The following is a 17,325-nucleotide window of genomic DNA, read 5'->3' on the forward strand; positions in this document are numbered from 1 at the left end:
CCTGTCTTACACCCTTTTCAATCTGAGCACTTGCTTCCTCGTTGGCCACTGTTGTTATTCCTTCTTATTTATTGTACACATTGAATAATACCCGTTTTCCCCGTAGCCTATCCCAATTTTTATTAGAGTTCGAAGATCTAGAACCATTCTACATTGTCCAACGCATTATCCCTGTCGACGAATTCTATAATGTTTTATATTGCTTCTGTTATAAACTGCAGAGTCATAAATCGCTCTCTGGTGCCTTTACCTTTTTAAAGCCAACCTGATCGTCATCTGACAAGTCCTCAGTTTTCTATTCCTTTCTTCTGTATATTATTCTGATGATCAACTTGGATGCGTGAGCAGTGAAGCTGGTTGTGAGATAATTCTCACACTTTCCGGACCTTGCAGTATTCGGAATTGTGTGGGGGATATTTTTCCAAAATTCCGATGCTATATCGCCAGGCTCACACATTCTACACATCAGACTGATTAGTCATTTCGTTGCCAATTTTCCCAATAATTTCAGAGTCTCTGATGCAATGTTATCTGTCCTTTATATCTTATTCGATCGTAAGTCTTCCAAAGCTCTTTTAAATTCTGATTCTAACACTTGATCCCCTATCCCTTCTATACCAACTCGTATTTCTTCCTCTATCACGTCATCAGACAAGCCTTCTACTTCATAGAGGCCTTCAGTGCACTTCTCCAACTCCCTGCACTTTTCTCTGAATTTAACAGAGGAATCCCTATTGCACCACCCTTGCTTTTAATTGCACTAAAGGTTATTTTTACTGAGTCAGTCCTACTGACGATCATTTCATTTTCAATTTCTTCACACTTTTCCTGCACCCACGTTGTCTTAGTTTCACTACAGTTCCTGTTTATTTCATTTCTAAATGACTTGTATCCCTGTATTCCCGGAATTTCTATGATGGTTTATTACTTATTTCTTTCATCAGTCTACTGAAGTATTTCTTCTGTTACCCATGATTTCTTCGTAATGACATTCTTGATACCCATGTTTTCCCTTGCAACTCGTGTGATCGCCCATTTTAGAGATGTCCATTCTTCTTCAGCTGCACTGCCTCTTGAGCTATTCCTTATCGCAGTATCTAAAGCGTGAGGGAACCTGAAGCGTATCTCCTCATTCCTTAGTATTTTCGTATCTCACTTCTTCGTGCATTGATTCTTCCTGATTAGTTTCTTAAACTTCAGCCTACTCTTCATCATACCAAATTGTAATCTAAGTCTATATCTGTTCCTCGGTACGCCTTACTATCAAGTGTCTGATTTCAGTATCTTTGCCTAATCTAACTGAAATCCTCCTGTATTTTCCAAGTAAACCTCATCCTCTTGTGGTTCTTGAATACAGTATTCGCTGTTGCTGGCTGAGGTTTATTGCTGTACTCTGTCTTTCTCCTCTTTCATTCCTAGCACTAACCCTATATTCTCGAGTACCTCTTTCTTCTATACCTTTCCCTACAAGCACATTTCAGTCCTCATTAACTATTTTACATTGATCTCTCTTTACATACAGAACTACTCGTTCAGTATCCTCACATACTTCCTCTATCTTTTCATCTTCGGCTTGCGACATCGGCGCTGTATACTTGAACTCTTATATCGGTGTGGTTTTGCTGTCGATTCTGATGAGAACAACTCTTTCACTGAACTGTCTACGGTAACGCAATCGCTTCCCTACTTTCCTATTCACAACGAATGATACTCCCGTTACAACATTTTCTGCTGCTGCTGAAATTAACCTATACTCATCTGACCAGGAATCCTTGTCTTCTTTCCAGTTCACTTCAATGACGTCCAGTACACCTAGACTGAGCCTTAGTATTTCACTTTTCAGATTTTCTAATTTCCCTACCACATTCGAAGTTCTGACTTTCCATGCCCTGACCCGTAGAGCGTTGTTCTTTGGTTGGTTGTTCAGTCTTTTTCTGATGGCAGCCACCTCCTTGGCAGACCCCTCCAGGAGATCCGAATGGGTAAAGTTACGCAATCCTTTGCCAAAGGAGAGATAATGGTGACACTTTTTCATTACAAGCCACATATCCTGTGGATATACATTACTGGAAAATTTTTTATGCTCTTGCTGTATACTTTCATCCTTGATAGTTTCACTGTTAAAGAACATACCCCCAACATGCTCACATTAGTTCCTACCACTCTCATTCTTCCCCTCAACTACAGTTTCCAATCACGGCTCAAGGGCCAATACATTGCAAGACAGCAAAAATCGATGCACCACGAGGGAATTATCACGGCCGTAAATCGGTAGATGCAATGCAAATACTGAGATAAATCAAATGTTTACTATTTCAGAAAAATTGGATGATTTATTCAAGAGGAATAACTTTAAAAATAGAGCAAGTCGGTAATCTGTTGATCCAGCTGTGGGCCTTAATAGACTTAACATTGATTGATAAAGTTTTCGGATGTCTTCGTGAGGGATTACTGTTGTTGCGGTCTTCAGTCCAAGGACTGGTTTGATGCACCTCTCCACGCTACTCCATCCTGTGCAGGCCCCTTCATCTCCGAGTAACAAATGCACCACACGTCCTTCAGAATCTGCTTACTTTACTCATTTCCTCATATCCGTCCCCGATATCTACCACATACAGTTTCCTCCAATAATGAAACGCTGATCCGTTGATGTCTCAGAATGTGTCCCATCAACCCATCTCTTCCTTTAGTGAAGTTTGCGCCACAAATTTCGTGTCTCCTCAGTTTTATTCAATAACTTTTCATTAGTTACGTTATCTTCCCATCCAATCTTCAGCATTCTTCTATAGCGTCACATTTTAAAAGCTTCTATTTTTTCTTGTCTAAACTGTCTATGGCCCATGTTTCACTTTCATGCATGGCTAAACTCCAGACAAATACCATCAGAAAGCAGATTTCACTTCTCCATAAACATTTTTCTTGCCCTTACCAGTCTACATTTTATATTCAATCTACTTCGGCTTTAACAGCTATTTTGCCGCACAAATAGCAAAACTCTGCAATCCTTAGAGCACAGAACAACGTCGACGATATTCTACTGCCTGTTTTCTTGTTCTTCATGGGAAGCCATTCTGGGCTTACATTTTAGCAAGGTAATAGCCGCTCGTATATGGCAAGAGTTTCTGATGCTTGTCTTAGTGCCTGCTAAAACCTATCTTGACCATCAAGAACGCCGAATCTCTCTACAAAATGAGAACATTTGGAACATTGCGGGCAGGGAACTTCAACAAAATCAGGATTCTGATGATCTAACGTGACGATTTGGACAAAATTTGGCACGGAATCACTCAGGAAGACATCCAACAACTCCATCAATCAATGCTTGTACGAGTATAACAACCGTACGAGGAGCAACGCGTTATTGACTTGCTCCGTTTCTGAAGATCTTCCTCTTGAATAAATGATCCAGTTTGTCTGAAATTTTTATCCTTTGTTTGCCTGTATATGTGCATCACATTTATCGATTTCCGTCCCATTCAGTTAATTCCTAAGTGTTGTTTGCCCCCCCTCCCCCCTTCTGAAAGTGTGTTTGCTCAACTGCCCGTCTTTTGGTTCACATTTCATTGCATTTCTTACTATGCATTTTTTCTCGTTGTCTCGTTGCTGGACATCTTCATTCCTCACTTTGTCGGTCCTGTGCCGTTGGGCATGGCACTGCCCCGCATCTGGCAGCAGCGCCAAGTTTCATTTCGCGGCCATCATGACGAGCGCCGCCTCGGTGCTAAAGGGCTCACAGGGCCACCGTAAAGTGTGGAGCAGCGAGGCATTAGCACAGCCTTAATGCAATACTCCAAGCCGGTTAAAACTGCATGGGCGACCGACCGCGGCAGTTGCAGGCGGAGAAAGACAGCCTCAAACGGGATAACCCTTCGACACCTTACTAGGTGTTGCAGGATCCTGTGGGGTGGCACGTCCAGAGACAACAGTTGTCAATCCAAAAGGAAACTGAGGGTACTATGTTCTGTCATTCTAAATATCCCACTTAATCATTAAGCATTTTTGCTCACCTGTGACTCTGTTACAAATCGTGATCTTTAACCTTCTTCAGGATAATCACATTTAAAGGCTTCATATCGTTTTCTTCCTGCCTCTCCTATTTCCGTATCCATAAAACTCAATTCTCCAAATACAACTTTTCAAAAGATTTCTTCTCTCAGTAGTTTTGGATGTTGTCAGCTGCTTCCTTTAATAGAAATCCATTTCATTACATATTCTACTTCCGAAGTACAAAAAAATTCGTTCATCTCTCGCGTTTTGTACAAGTTCAGGGTCTAGCCGTCAAACTTAACTATGTGCTGTGCCCACCATTGGCTGAGCTCCATTATTGTGTGCTTCTTATAACCATTTGACATACTACGTCTCGACTCAACTCGTACTCGTTATGAGTTATTGCTGACGTGAGCCAGGAAACTCTCTCATGCTGATTTTGCTACCGAAGTACCTCTTCGAGATAATCGTTTACATCCTTCATTGCCCCGTAAGTTTCTTATACATTTATTTAGTCTGGGCCATCAATTTTATGACTGATTTAAAGCAGTCACCTATCCCACCATCTTCATCTCAGAGTAGCATTTGCACCAATTTTCTTAAGTATTAGTGGGATGTATTCCTATCTCTGTTTTCCACTACAGTTCTGATGCTCTACAGCTCCCACAAATACCTTGGAAGTAATTCAGTAATCTCTTAATACATGTACTACCACCCTTCCCTTCTCCTTGACAATGTTTTTCACAGATTCCGTGGAGAGACTCTCCATTTATCTGACAAGTCCAACGTATTTTCAGTATCGTACCGTAGAACCACATCTTAAACGGTTCGATTCTCTCCTCCTCTGATTCTTCCCACAATCGACTGGAGCGTGGTGCTACGATACCACTGCGCGTGCTCTGCTTAACACATTAAGAATGAATGGACCATGGGGAACATACAGCATTGTTGGTTTACAACATTTATTGAGCTTGAAAATTATAATTATTATTACTAGTGTAAATTGAGCACCAGATATTTATTGTAAATTAAATTTGATTATAACAAGGAAATCGGTATTTCGTTAGAAGGAACATAAAACAGAACTTTTAAAAGCTGTAAGTTTTAACAGAATTTAGGTGATCTTTCAAGTTTTATCCAAATGTCCTAATAAAGAGGTTTAAAATTTTATAGTGAAACACACACACACACACACACACACACACACACACACACACACACACACACACACACATAGTAGCAAAGCTAACTGGCAGACACAGACAGAAGAGGCGCCTGTAAGTCGTGATCACAAACAGCATGTCCTAAGACTGGTCAAGGCTTCTAGCCGACACGCACACACAAGATTCGTACAGACCACTCAGGCACACGCCAAGCCTAGCGTGAGGAACCAGATTATAACTGACGCCTGTAACATGCCAAAACCCATTAAGACAAGTGAGGAATTGCTTATTAATATCCCCGTTTCTAACATAATTAAAAGAAAAGGGTGAAACTTGAGAGGTTTTGACTTTTTATTAGTTCATACATGAAGTTCCAAGAGGTGACTCAAGTATCCAAACACGCTTAAGAAAATTACAGCGGGTACAGGGGCCCGAACATGATAACATGTAAAGTCCAGTCAACAGGTGAACACTATAAGACAGGAACGCTTTGCAATAGAAGCCAAAAGCGAAATGGAATTACATACAAGAGGGAGGTTGAGCACAGCGTAGCTAGGTCAATATGAACACGCCAAAGGCCCACTAAACAACCAGTATGATCACGTGTCGAAAGTGTTGCAACACAACAGGGCAAGTCGCTCGAATAACATTCCAACAACTGTAGTAAGCGTTCCACTGTCCGGATCCTTGGAAGCCACCAACGCAAGAGGATAATTAGGGCGCTCAATCAATCATAATACGTTCAGGAGCAACAAGGCTTCGTACTCCAGATAGACCAGCACCAACTCCGAGATCTGGAAAACGGAAGTTGCCACAGGCCGCACGTCTTCTGGTCGTGTCGCGTCCCTGCTGCAGAAATGTCCCCCTTCGTGTGTTTACGCTCTTTCTCTTTAATCGCACAGAGAGCTCGATAACGACTCCTTCCGTACCGAGGGCCTGGAAGCCAAACCAGAGCACCAGTGACGTCTTTCGACGGAAATCATCACAGCCTGCTCTCTCTAAGGAAACCAAAGAAAACTGCACATCACAAAACCACAGAATACTAGTGAGTCGGGTGCGAGGACCTTGCAGCATGGTTCAGCCTCTCCCTCCCCCCCGCCCCCCCCCCCATCATAAAAAGAAACTCGAGCACAAACAAGCTTTGCTTATCGCACCATCCTGCTACCACCCCTCAAAGTTTTTAACTAAGGCAGTATCGCCTACCTTAAGCTTAGCAAGTTCGCATCCCCAAATACACTGCTCTGCCTAACTTTTATGGACTCTCAATTTTTACTGTTAACCCTTTGCCTACTATCTTGAAGAATATGAGGTGCTGTCTTACGTGGGAGTAAATCCGCAATGTTCCACGCCTTCCCAAGACATGGTTGTATAGCAAGTCTAAGTGTTTCATTTTGTGTTAATCGTTTCTCTCCAACTGCAACTCTCCATTTCAAATTCTTTTATCATTCTAGCTCTTGTAACTGGTTGAAGATGTAACCAGCTAATTTACAAATTCAGTAATTACTAGATTTATTTACTTAAATATGATGAGGCAAGTGTGACCCCGCCAACTGAACGGTTATTAATCTTACTCCTTGTATGCACTGTTGGTTTTTGAAGTGGTCAAACACTAGGTGGTTTGACACCAATTACTTTGGCAAAGGTTCTTACAGACAATTCGTACCATTCAGGACGCAATATTTAACATCAGCTTTGTCTGGATATTTCTCTTGTATGCCTTGCGCATCTCCGTTATCCAGCGATAAAGTAATGTTCTTATATGGTGCTTATTTTCGAAGTATACTTCTATTCTAAATTGCAAATCATAGAGTTTTTTTTCTAGAAATAACTATAAGATCTTTTATTGCACTGCTACAGTTCTTATTACTGAATTTAATCTCTTTGCTGTTAATCAATAAGGTACAGTATCATTGATGTAAGTTATTCTGTTTCTTAGTAGTGAATTCCATTGGAGGTGATTTCCAATAGATGTTCAATAAATCTAAGTGTGTTCTGTTAAAATAAAGAGAAAGTTCACAACATGAATGATGTACAATCTCCGTTTGACTCTGTCCTTAGTATCACATACAGCCTGACACAGGTACGGCATACCATTCTAGTGGCGGAGAGTTGTTGTCTTTGGGGTGAAGTAGAGAAATCTACTGCGCATCATTAATTACGGATCGGTACTCCAATTTGTCTTTGAAATTTGGGTACCAGATACGTTCCATTAAACATGGATTATAGAGCCGTGGTCAGAGTGGATTGTTTGAGGAACAGCTAAGGTATGAGCTTCGCATCCTAGGATTAACCGAAGATGAAAACGTTCCAAATCCATCGGCGCGACTCCGCGCCATAGTGGGGGCGCCAGTACAGACAACGGTGTAGCGGATTGGGGGGGGGGGGGGGAGGTGGCCGTCGCCCTTGATTATTGTGCAGCTCCCTCTCTGAGCTTCGACAATTCCTTCAGTTCCTAGAAAACCGTCTTCTATCTGGTGCCCCAAGTGTAATGAATGCAGGTGCAAGTTGAGCATTGGCTAAGGCGGGTTGAAGATCTATCGACGGTGGTCACTGATCTTCATCTAAGACCTGAGACTGACCGGCCTTATAGCAATTTGTAGATTGAATTTAGCGCCCTAGAGTGGGAGACCGACCAGGGCGTTTAGTGAGTCCACGGAAAGTGGATTAACTGAACTTGAGGAATTCTTCGCATCACCCAGAACTTATGATATAGAGAAACATACCACTGGATTTGTTAAATTGCGCAGTCACGATAGGTCACACCACGGTCTGTAGTAGAATATGTTTGCTTTGAAATGATTTGCTTGGACGTCGGAGGTGCGAGGGCAGTCACGATGAAATCAGGAAGGTGAAACATTTCCCGCAGGGTGAGGCGGTCATGCTGGAACCTGACGGCTGTGCAAGTAGTGCCGGCAATTGATGGCTAGTGCAAGTTCTGTTGCGGTTGGCTGCAAACCGTTGAACACGTGTAAAGCGTACCGAGGGAAGAAGCTTGTTGTGTGCTTCAGTGGTCGACCGGTCCGGGAGGTTGGTGGCGGACCGCCACAGTGCTGCAATTGGGTGTCGCCTCCACACTGTCAATCCTGCATCGTTGTACGGATATGACTGGTGAGTTCCCAATTTGATTTCTAGATTGCGAGTGTGCCGATCATTGTACCAGTAACCGTAGTTGTATCAGCCATATCCTGGGGCTGTTTATTTCGGTAGGTTTCTGGTTGTTTGTTCGAGGTACCATATCAGGCTTCTGATTATTGATCCATTTCTGTTTCTAGGAAGAAAGTTGTGTGTGCCCTCCTACAAAATTATTTAATTTGTTTCATTATTTAATGCTCCAATCTCAGTGTTATTTGTGATGGCCCGCATTTATGTACACATATCAAAAATAGTTTTGCATCATCCCGGTTCCCAGAACCCTTGAAGATAGACGTTGACTGTGGATATTGTATCACAGACACAGCTCCTCTAACTGTTCAGAGATGTCACTAAACCCGCCCAAAGATGAAAAAGACCATACATGAGCAGCGCCTAATACAAGGAAGGGGACGACAGCCGATCAGTTCCAGTCATTCCACAAAGAAGGAGGTACAGGGCTCATGTTGTCTGTAGTTCAACCATGCCTAGATGGTCAATACCATGGTTCTATCGTGTCCACAGTGTTACTTTTTTCCACGACGGACTGTAAACAGGGGAAGTGTCCAGGTAACTCGGAGTGAACCAAAGCGATGTTCATGGGACGTGGTGGAGATACAGAGAGACAGAAACTGTCGATGATATGCCTCGCTCAGGACGCCCTGAGGCTACTACTGCAGTAGATGACCGCTACCTGCGGATTATGGCTCGGGGGATCGCTGACAGCGTCACCATGTTGAATAATGCTTTTTGTGCAGCCACACGACATCGTGTCATGACTCAAACTATGCGTAATAGGTAGCATGATGCCCAACTTCACTACCGACGTCCATGGTGAGGTCCATCTTTGCAACCACAACCACAACACCATGCGGCTCGGTACAGATGGGCCCAACAACATGCCAAAGGGACCGCTCAGGATTGGCAATAAGTTCTCTTCACCGATGAGAGTCGCATATGTCTTCAACCTGACAATCGTCGAAGATGTGCTTGGAGGCAACCCGGTCGGGCTGAACGCCTTCTAAACAATGTCCAGCGAGTGCAGCAATTGGAGATTCCCTGCTGTTTTGGGGTGGCATTATGCGGGACCAACGTACGCCACTGGTGGTCATGGAAGGCGAAGAACCTGCTGTACAATACGTGAATGTCATCCTCCGACCGATAGTGACACCATATCGACAGCATTTTGGTGAGGCATTCGTCTTCATGGAAGAGAATTTGCACCTCATCGTGCACATCTTCTGAATGACTTCTTTCAGTATGACGACATTTCTCGACCAGAATGGCCAGCATGCTCTCCAGACATGAACCCTATCGAACATAGCAAGGATAGATTGAAAAGGGCTGTTTATGGACGACGTGACCCACCAACCACTCTGAGGGATCTACACCAAATCACCGTTGAGGAGTGGGACAATCTAGACCACAAGTGCCTTCATTAACATGTGGATAATATGCTATGAAGAATACAGGCATGTATCAATGCAAGAGGACTTGCTACTGGACATTAGAGGTACCGATCTGTACAGGAATGAGGACCACCACCTCTCAAGGTCTCACTGTATGGTAGTACTACATCCAATGGGTGGTTTTCACGAGCAATAAAAAGGACGGAAATCACGTTTATTGAATCTCTATTCCAATTTTCTGTACAAGTTCCGGAACTCTCGGAATAGAGGCGATGCAAACCTACTTTTGATGTGTGTATTAACTAGGTCCAATTCATGTGTCATGCCCTGCATGTACTATTACTGGAGCGCTCAACTTCATTTACTGTCTTACTGTGATTATAGTATTATTCAACCAAGTGTGTGTTCTTTTGTTGTTTGAAAGGGTCAGCCTTTCTATCTTAATTATTAATGCTCTCACAGTGACAACTTCATTTTGCGTCTCTCACTACTATATTACACGTGGCTGTAATGTTGTTCAAAACGTTATGTCTGTCTCGAGTTAGCAGTTTGTTAGCCAACCGGAACCGTTTCTGTGGTGTTTAATTCCCCGCTCTATGTGGGGGTTACTTTTTTATCCTCGCCCACCTGATGTGAGTATGGTACAATTTGTGGTTGTCTGTCAAACTTCCCCCTCGTTAACTGTTTTTAGAACTGTGTTAGATTTTGGACGCTTTACGAGTTTAATTGCTTAAAGTGGCAGAATAAATGGTCAGATTCGCACCTTACATGAGATCTTTACGAATGGCAATGAGAAGATGAAGATGACACCTAACGTAAATCGCCAGTTGTGAGAACATGTGCCTGTCAATATGTAATGCAAAAAGGGATGACACTCAATCGACGGTAATTAACCCACCATTCCTATACAATGCATGTCTTTGAGTGGAAGGTAGAACAGGGAATGCGAGTCGAGACGCTTTTAGTTTTGAAAAGCCAGCTCCACAACGACGTAGCGAAACCACACAGCGGGAGATACGCCAGCGACCACTTAAGGGGGTGGCAGGAAAGAGGACAGCGACCCCAGGCCAGGTGATAAAACAAAGAGGGCCGCCTGTAGAGAGGGCTTCGGTACAAGGGCGAGAAGAAGCATTAGAAAACTGCGTTTCGAAATTCCAATGGGATACGAACAAAAGCAAGTGACGCATGTTCGTCCAGCGAGTGCGACATACAGAGAGGTCAATGTCCTTTAGGCGTCTGGAAAGGGCACAAAACGTCCGATTGGCGGAAACTCTCTAGGAGGGAGGAAACTACTGAAGTTTCGACACAGTTTGGTAAAAGGGACGTTGCGATTGGTAGAGGGTGTTTCTACAAAATGAGAGGAAGGCTTCTATTGGTCGAAAAAAGCCATGACGTGAAAAAGGAACCCAAGTGGAGGGAGGCAGTTCTGCCACGAGTGGAACAAGAGAGATATTTGGAATATGGACTCTTCTCGTAACTGGCGTCAAGTGCAGAATGGAGCGCTCAACGCTGCGTACGATGCAGGGAAGAAATTGGTGCGGACACTGCGTTCACAGTGGCTGCACTCCAGCTAAAATTAGCTGTAGCAACGTTTAGCTCCAACTGTGGAGAAACGAACCAGCCAAATAAGTTAACTGATCTTGCGAGAACTGAGAGGACACTATAATATGCACACTGCTCCAACCATGCGCATGTATATCGCCATATTATAAGACCCAGGGCTGAGTACTTGTTTTCTCGCATAACGAGAAACATAGGGAAAGTTTCTGCTGGAAAATTCAGCAAAGGGCACATTAGTTTTGTACGAATTTCAGTTGGAGAGAGCGGCCTTGCAGACAGCAGCACGTAGCAGCTTAAGGAAAATACAGCATGCAGAGGTGTAAACTTTATTGTTTCACCAGTGTGCGTCGACTGTAAACTCGAGCGGCCTTGGGTAATATTGCGCTCAAATCTGTCATTTGACTAACCATCCACCGTAGAATTGTTTTACATCCTAAATATTACCGAACTTTGAACCGGAATCGGACGATTTTCGTAGTACTGATCTACATCATAACGTATGTGTAAGAACAATTTTGTAAAGAAACGTCCCATTAAACTTTCATAATATTGTGCTTAAGACTAATGTTCTTTCAGTTAATACTCAACATAGTTGTGTATAAACTTATTTCACTTTTTAATGTTGGCAAGATGTATTATCCATTACGCTGTTTTTATTTTGGCGAGTTGAAAACCGTGTAAAAAGCTGTAATTTGGTGAGAAATATTGCGACATTAAACTTGTCATTTCACCTCACATAGTGTTCTACATTCGAGAATAAGCGAACAACAAGAACCCCTGTAACCTTACAGTTGATCTGATCCGTTAACTCACTGAAATATTATTTACTTGTTTTTCTTGTTGCTGTAATTTTGAAGTCCTGCGGCTGCGTTCGGTGTATTCAAGAGCCTGACCCAATTCCTGTGCTAAGTTCTGTATTCCTCTGTTAATTAGGCTACCATTTGTGTGTCTTTTGGTGGGACTTGGATAAATTCTGGCTTGTTAATGGGGAGAGATGGGTAGTATACAATATGTACAAGAGCCAAGAGGGAATAATAAGAGAGGACGATCAAGAACGAAGTGCTTGGATTAAAAAGGGTGCAAGATAGGGATGTAGTCTTCCGCTTCTACTGTTCAATCTGTACACCGAGTGAAATAAATAAAGATTCAGGAGTAGAATTAAAGTTCAAGGTGTTAGTATACAATGATACGATTCGCTGATGACATTCCTATCCTGAATGATAGTGAAGAAGAATTTCACGATCTGCTAAATGGAATGAACAATCTAATGAGGACAGAATATGGACTGGTAGTAAATCGAAGAAACACGGAACTATTGTGAAGTAGCAGAAATGACAACAGTGAGAAACTTAGCATCACGACTGATGATCACGAAGTAGATGAAGTAAAAAGGCAGCAAAATAACCAATGACAGATGGAGCAAGGACTAGCCCTGGGCAAGAACGGCATTCCTGGCCAATAGGAGACCACTTGTATCATAAATAGTCTTTAATTTGAGGAAGAAATTTCTGTTAATGTACGTTTGGAGCACAGCATTGTATGGCAGTGAAACGCAGACTGTGGAAAAAGCGGAACAGAAGGTGCTACAGACGAATGTTGAAAATTATCTGGACTGACAAGAAATGGAACGAGGAGGTTTTGTGCAGAATCAAAGAGGAACAGAACATGAGGGAACAATGACAAGGATAATTGACAGGATGATAAGACATCTGTTAAGACATCAGGGAATGACTTCCATAGCGCTAGAGGGAGCTGTGGAGGGCCAAAACTATAGAGGAAGACAGAGATTGGAATACATCCAGCAAATAATTGAGGACTTAGGTTGCAAGTGCTTCGCTGAGATGAAGAGGTTGGCACAGGGGAGGAATTCGTAGCTGGCCGCATCAAATCAGTCAGAAGACTGATGACAAAAAAAAAAAATGGATAAATAGAGCTGGCGCAGCGTACGAAAGCGGAGCCAAGTCCACATCCGACCGAACTGTGGGACCACCTGTGGTCAAGGGATAAGTCGGCTCTCGGTGGTGTTGCGAAGCGGAGGCACGCGTGGCTGTGTGCGGCGCTCTGCTAGCGGACCATTGTTTACTCGCGCGGACGGGTAGTGGTACTATAGCGCTGAAACTTCTTAATAAAATATTTGCTTAAACTCCTGGCTGAAATTGAATGCAAGTGTCACTTTGCTAGTCTTTATCCGTACAACACTGACCTACTGAATTAGCCCTGACAAACAGAACTCAAACATTCCCTATTCATTGATTACCCTCAATGTACCACGGTTACGCGATCTGACTGCTACCAAATTAATTCAAAAGAATGACCCAGACCAACAAGAAATCCTAACGATAACCAATACAGTTCATGAAGCACTTAACTCACAAAAAACTTCATTACATGAACTACTGCAATACAGAGAGCGTCAATACTGCCAGCTAAATAAAAGATTCTAACTACTAAAGCCACTAACTATTAATAGGCATGTGGTTAGCGAAGGAAAGATTTTGTTGCAAACCAAATACTCTATTTTTTTATCCTTACTAATGTGACATCCAGTTCAGACGCGAATATAAATCGTCATTGACATCTAGTACAAAGGTGTAAATCATGAATAATATTCAATCTCCAAGTCTAACAAGTACAAATCGTTAGCCTAAGCTAACACTTCAGACCTCTACCCTCTAACAAAGCTAACTTCTCACATCTAACATCCTTCACTGCTGGCTGTCATCTCCAACAGCCCAACAGTACTTCCATCACTGCTAACGACTAACTTTCAACAACGAGTCCAACCAGCCACAGAGTCTCTTACAAAGAAAGAGCAGTCAGAGATCCAATGCAAAGCGCTACACAGCGCTGCCAACACAGAAGCAGCCCACTTACAGCGCAAACCGATCAACTCAACGACGATGGCGCTTTCGTATAAAAAGGCCACGATCAAATTAACGTTCCATGTCGACTGTCAGGAACTTCTCGGTATACACCTTTCGATCGTATCCAGCACAGTTTACCTGTCCTGAAACAACGTGCGAACGGCTTATTCATCACTCCACTGATAGATATCGTTTCCACCTCTCGGACGGCAACGTGAGTGTAGTGACTGTCGACCATGTAGGATTTGGCGTTTGGACCATACGAATCTTCGAGCTGCCCTTTGAAGGTCCGGCCATGCTTAACGTGAATGTGCTGCTGCCTTAAGCGGAAATACTAAGTCACATGGAAGAGAAGTGGCACAAGTTCGAGAAGTATCCTATTCTGAACGGAGTGCGTTAGGTGCGAATCGAAACGCGCAAACACATCCCGTCGTACGAGAGCGTAGCTGGCTGTCGAGGGATCGTCATTTAAGACGGTCAACCGCAGACTTGTTCGGGGAGCGGGCAGGAAGGGCATGTTCGCTCTGAATGCCTGCAGAGGCGCCTCAAAAATGGTTCAAATGGCTCTGGGCACTATGGGACATAACATCTGTGGTCATCAGTCCCCTAGAACTTAGATCTACTTAAACCTAACTAACCTAAGGACATCATACACATCCATGCCCGAGGCAGGATTCGAACCGGCGACCGTAGCAGTCCCGCGCTTCCGGACTGGAGGCGCCTCGACCATGAACCATGTGCAGACGCGATTCCACATTGCAACCGACGACGCTGCCTATTACATGCGTTCAGGCAGCGAGGAACATGACGAACGTGGACGTTGTTCCGTTCCAGTTATCGACCTCCGCGGGCCCGGTTTCTGAACCTACGACGATGCGACCCGCTTCGGAACCGTCGACGTGCTCGACAGCAGCGACCACGTCTGCACTCCAGTCGTGTGAGGAAGGAGAACAGCGGAAGATCGATTCGAGCTTGGACACGGAAATGCAGGAGGTGCTAAATGTTTGTCGTGATCCACAGGAGAAGCAGAAGTCGCCCAAACGACGAAAGAAGAGGAGGCTGTCCCCAGGCGAGTTGATGACACATTATAGGAGGGTGAGGAATATCCCTCTGCTGCTTGGGCTGTGAATCACGTTCCAATGGTTCTGGTTCGCTGTTGGCGATGTCCGCGCAAGGAAAAAGACAAATTGACGATGTTCAAATCTCTGACGAGCTGCCAGCTGAGTATTTCGGCTGAGATACCAGACGAAGGTCATCCGTCACCTAACGTAGAACATCTCCCGCTTAGTGCTTTGGCGTCTGAGATAGGGATGGAAACAATGTCAGAATCGAGCGACAAACCTATGCACACGGGTGGTGCATAGTCAGATGGACATCTTGTCTCTGCCCATCATAGTATACAGGGTGAGTCACTAACTATTGCGCCGGCCGGTGTGGCAGAGCGGCTCTAGGCGCTGCAGTCTGGAACCACGTGACCGCTACGGTCGCAAGTTCGAATCCTGCCTCGAGCATGGCTGTGTGTGATGCCCTTAGGTTAGTTAGGTTTAAGTAGTTCTAAGTTCTAGGGGACTGATGACTTCAGATGTTAAGTCCCATGGTGCTCAGAGCCATTTGAACTAACTATTGCCACCAAGAATAACTCTGAAAGTATGATAGCAGCTGATAAGATTATGGAACGAAAGTTGCATGAAACAAATGCTGCATGCGGTAACGGGGACAATAATAATATGTAGTTGATGTTTTGTCGCTAGGTGGGATCGCGTCAGAGACATGAAGGTCAACTTTGTTTTTTTTTATGTGATGCTATAGTTTGGTACTTATTTTCTGATAGTGGCTATCGAAGTGAATCCATGATGTGTAACAGTAAGGTCTTTGAAGGTCAACGAAGGTGACAAAGGTGGCACGAACGTCCATTTACAGAAGGTGTTCAAAGCGGTGACCATTGGTATGAATGCAGTGCTGCGATCATCTTATCATGGATTGTATGGTATTCTTTATCACATCGGCACTTATTGGAGCACATACTCTGACAATTCTTTCGCACATATCTTCCGGTGTAGTTGGAACGTCTTTATAAACAATGTCTTTTACGAATCCCCTAGAGAAAAAATGCAATGGCGTGAAGTCGGGCAAACGAGCCGGCCACGACACGTCTTCCCCGCGTCCAATCCAACGGTTTTGAAAGTGTCTCTGCAACTCATATCTAGCCATCAGCGAAATGTGCCGGACATCCATCGTGTTGATACCACATTCGATTCCTTGTTTGTAAAGGTACTTCTTACAATAACAGACGTAATGTTTCTAGCAGGAATGTGGTGTGCTTCCTACCATTAAGACTTCCTTCGCTGAAATTGGGGCCTATTATTATATCCTCCAGAATCCCACCCCATACATTCACTGACCACGTTTTGGGTGTGCAACTTGTCGCAGCCAACATGGATTTTCAGTTGTCAGATACTGCACGTTATGCAAATTAACTTTTCCATGGCACTTCCGCGGTTCGTGAATGTAGCGTCATCAATAAATAAAATCAAATTAATATATGTGTCATCCCACTGAATGTCAAGTTGAGCGTATCGACAGAATTAAATGCGATGCATACAATCCGTACCAGGTAATTCTTGGTGGAGACTGTATTGCTAAGGATGATATTTATGGTGATGCAGAATGAGAACAACACTATACTGGCTCATGACAGATTCCCTTGCGATTTGACGGGAACTAGCACAAGGGTCTCGAGCCACAGAAGCAAGAGTAACAATTTCCGTTTCCTCATTAGTAACTTTCCTTTGCCGGATGTGTTTCCGATGAGTTAAAGATCTTGTTGTTCTCAATTTACCATATTTATATTTAAATGTACGATGTACGATTGTTCTCAATTTACCATATTTATATTTAAATGTACGATGTGGAAGGTGAGTACGCTGAGGATATCTTTCAGCGTTTAAGTCTCTAGCTGTCACTGAATTTCGTTGGCATTCTCCGTAAATGAGAAGCGTATGGACATATTTTTCGAATGAATGCATAATTCACATTCGTTTGGTTTACGATACTAGTCTTATCGTTCCTATTAGTGTTGTAATGCCAAACCGTCGAATGGTGTTTACATGTCAGTGGCACGCTAGATGGATACTGCGTATTCGGCGAATATTTACTATTTGCACGATAAACGAGAGAGAATTGTCAGAGCATGTGCTTCGAAAAGTGCCATAG

The sequence above is a fragment of the Schistocerca piceifrons genome, chromosome 7 (assembly GCF_021461385.2).
Source record: "Schistocerca piceifrons isolate TAMUIC-IGC-003096 chromosome 7, iqSchPice1.1, whole genome shotgun sequence".
Taxonomy (NCBI): domain Eukaryota; kingdom Metazoa; phylum Arthropoda; class Insecta; order Orthoptera; family Acrididae; genus Schistocerca; species Schistocerca piceifrons.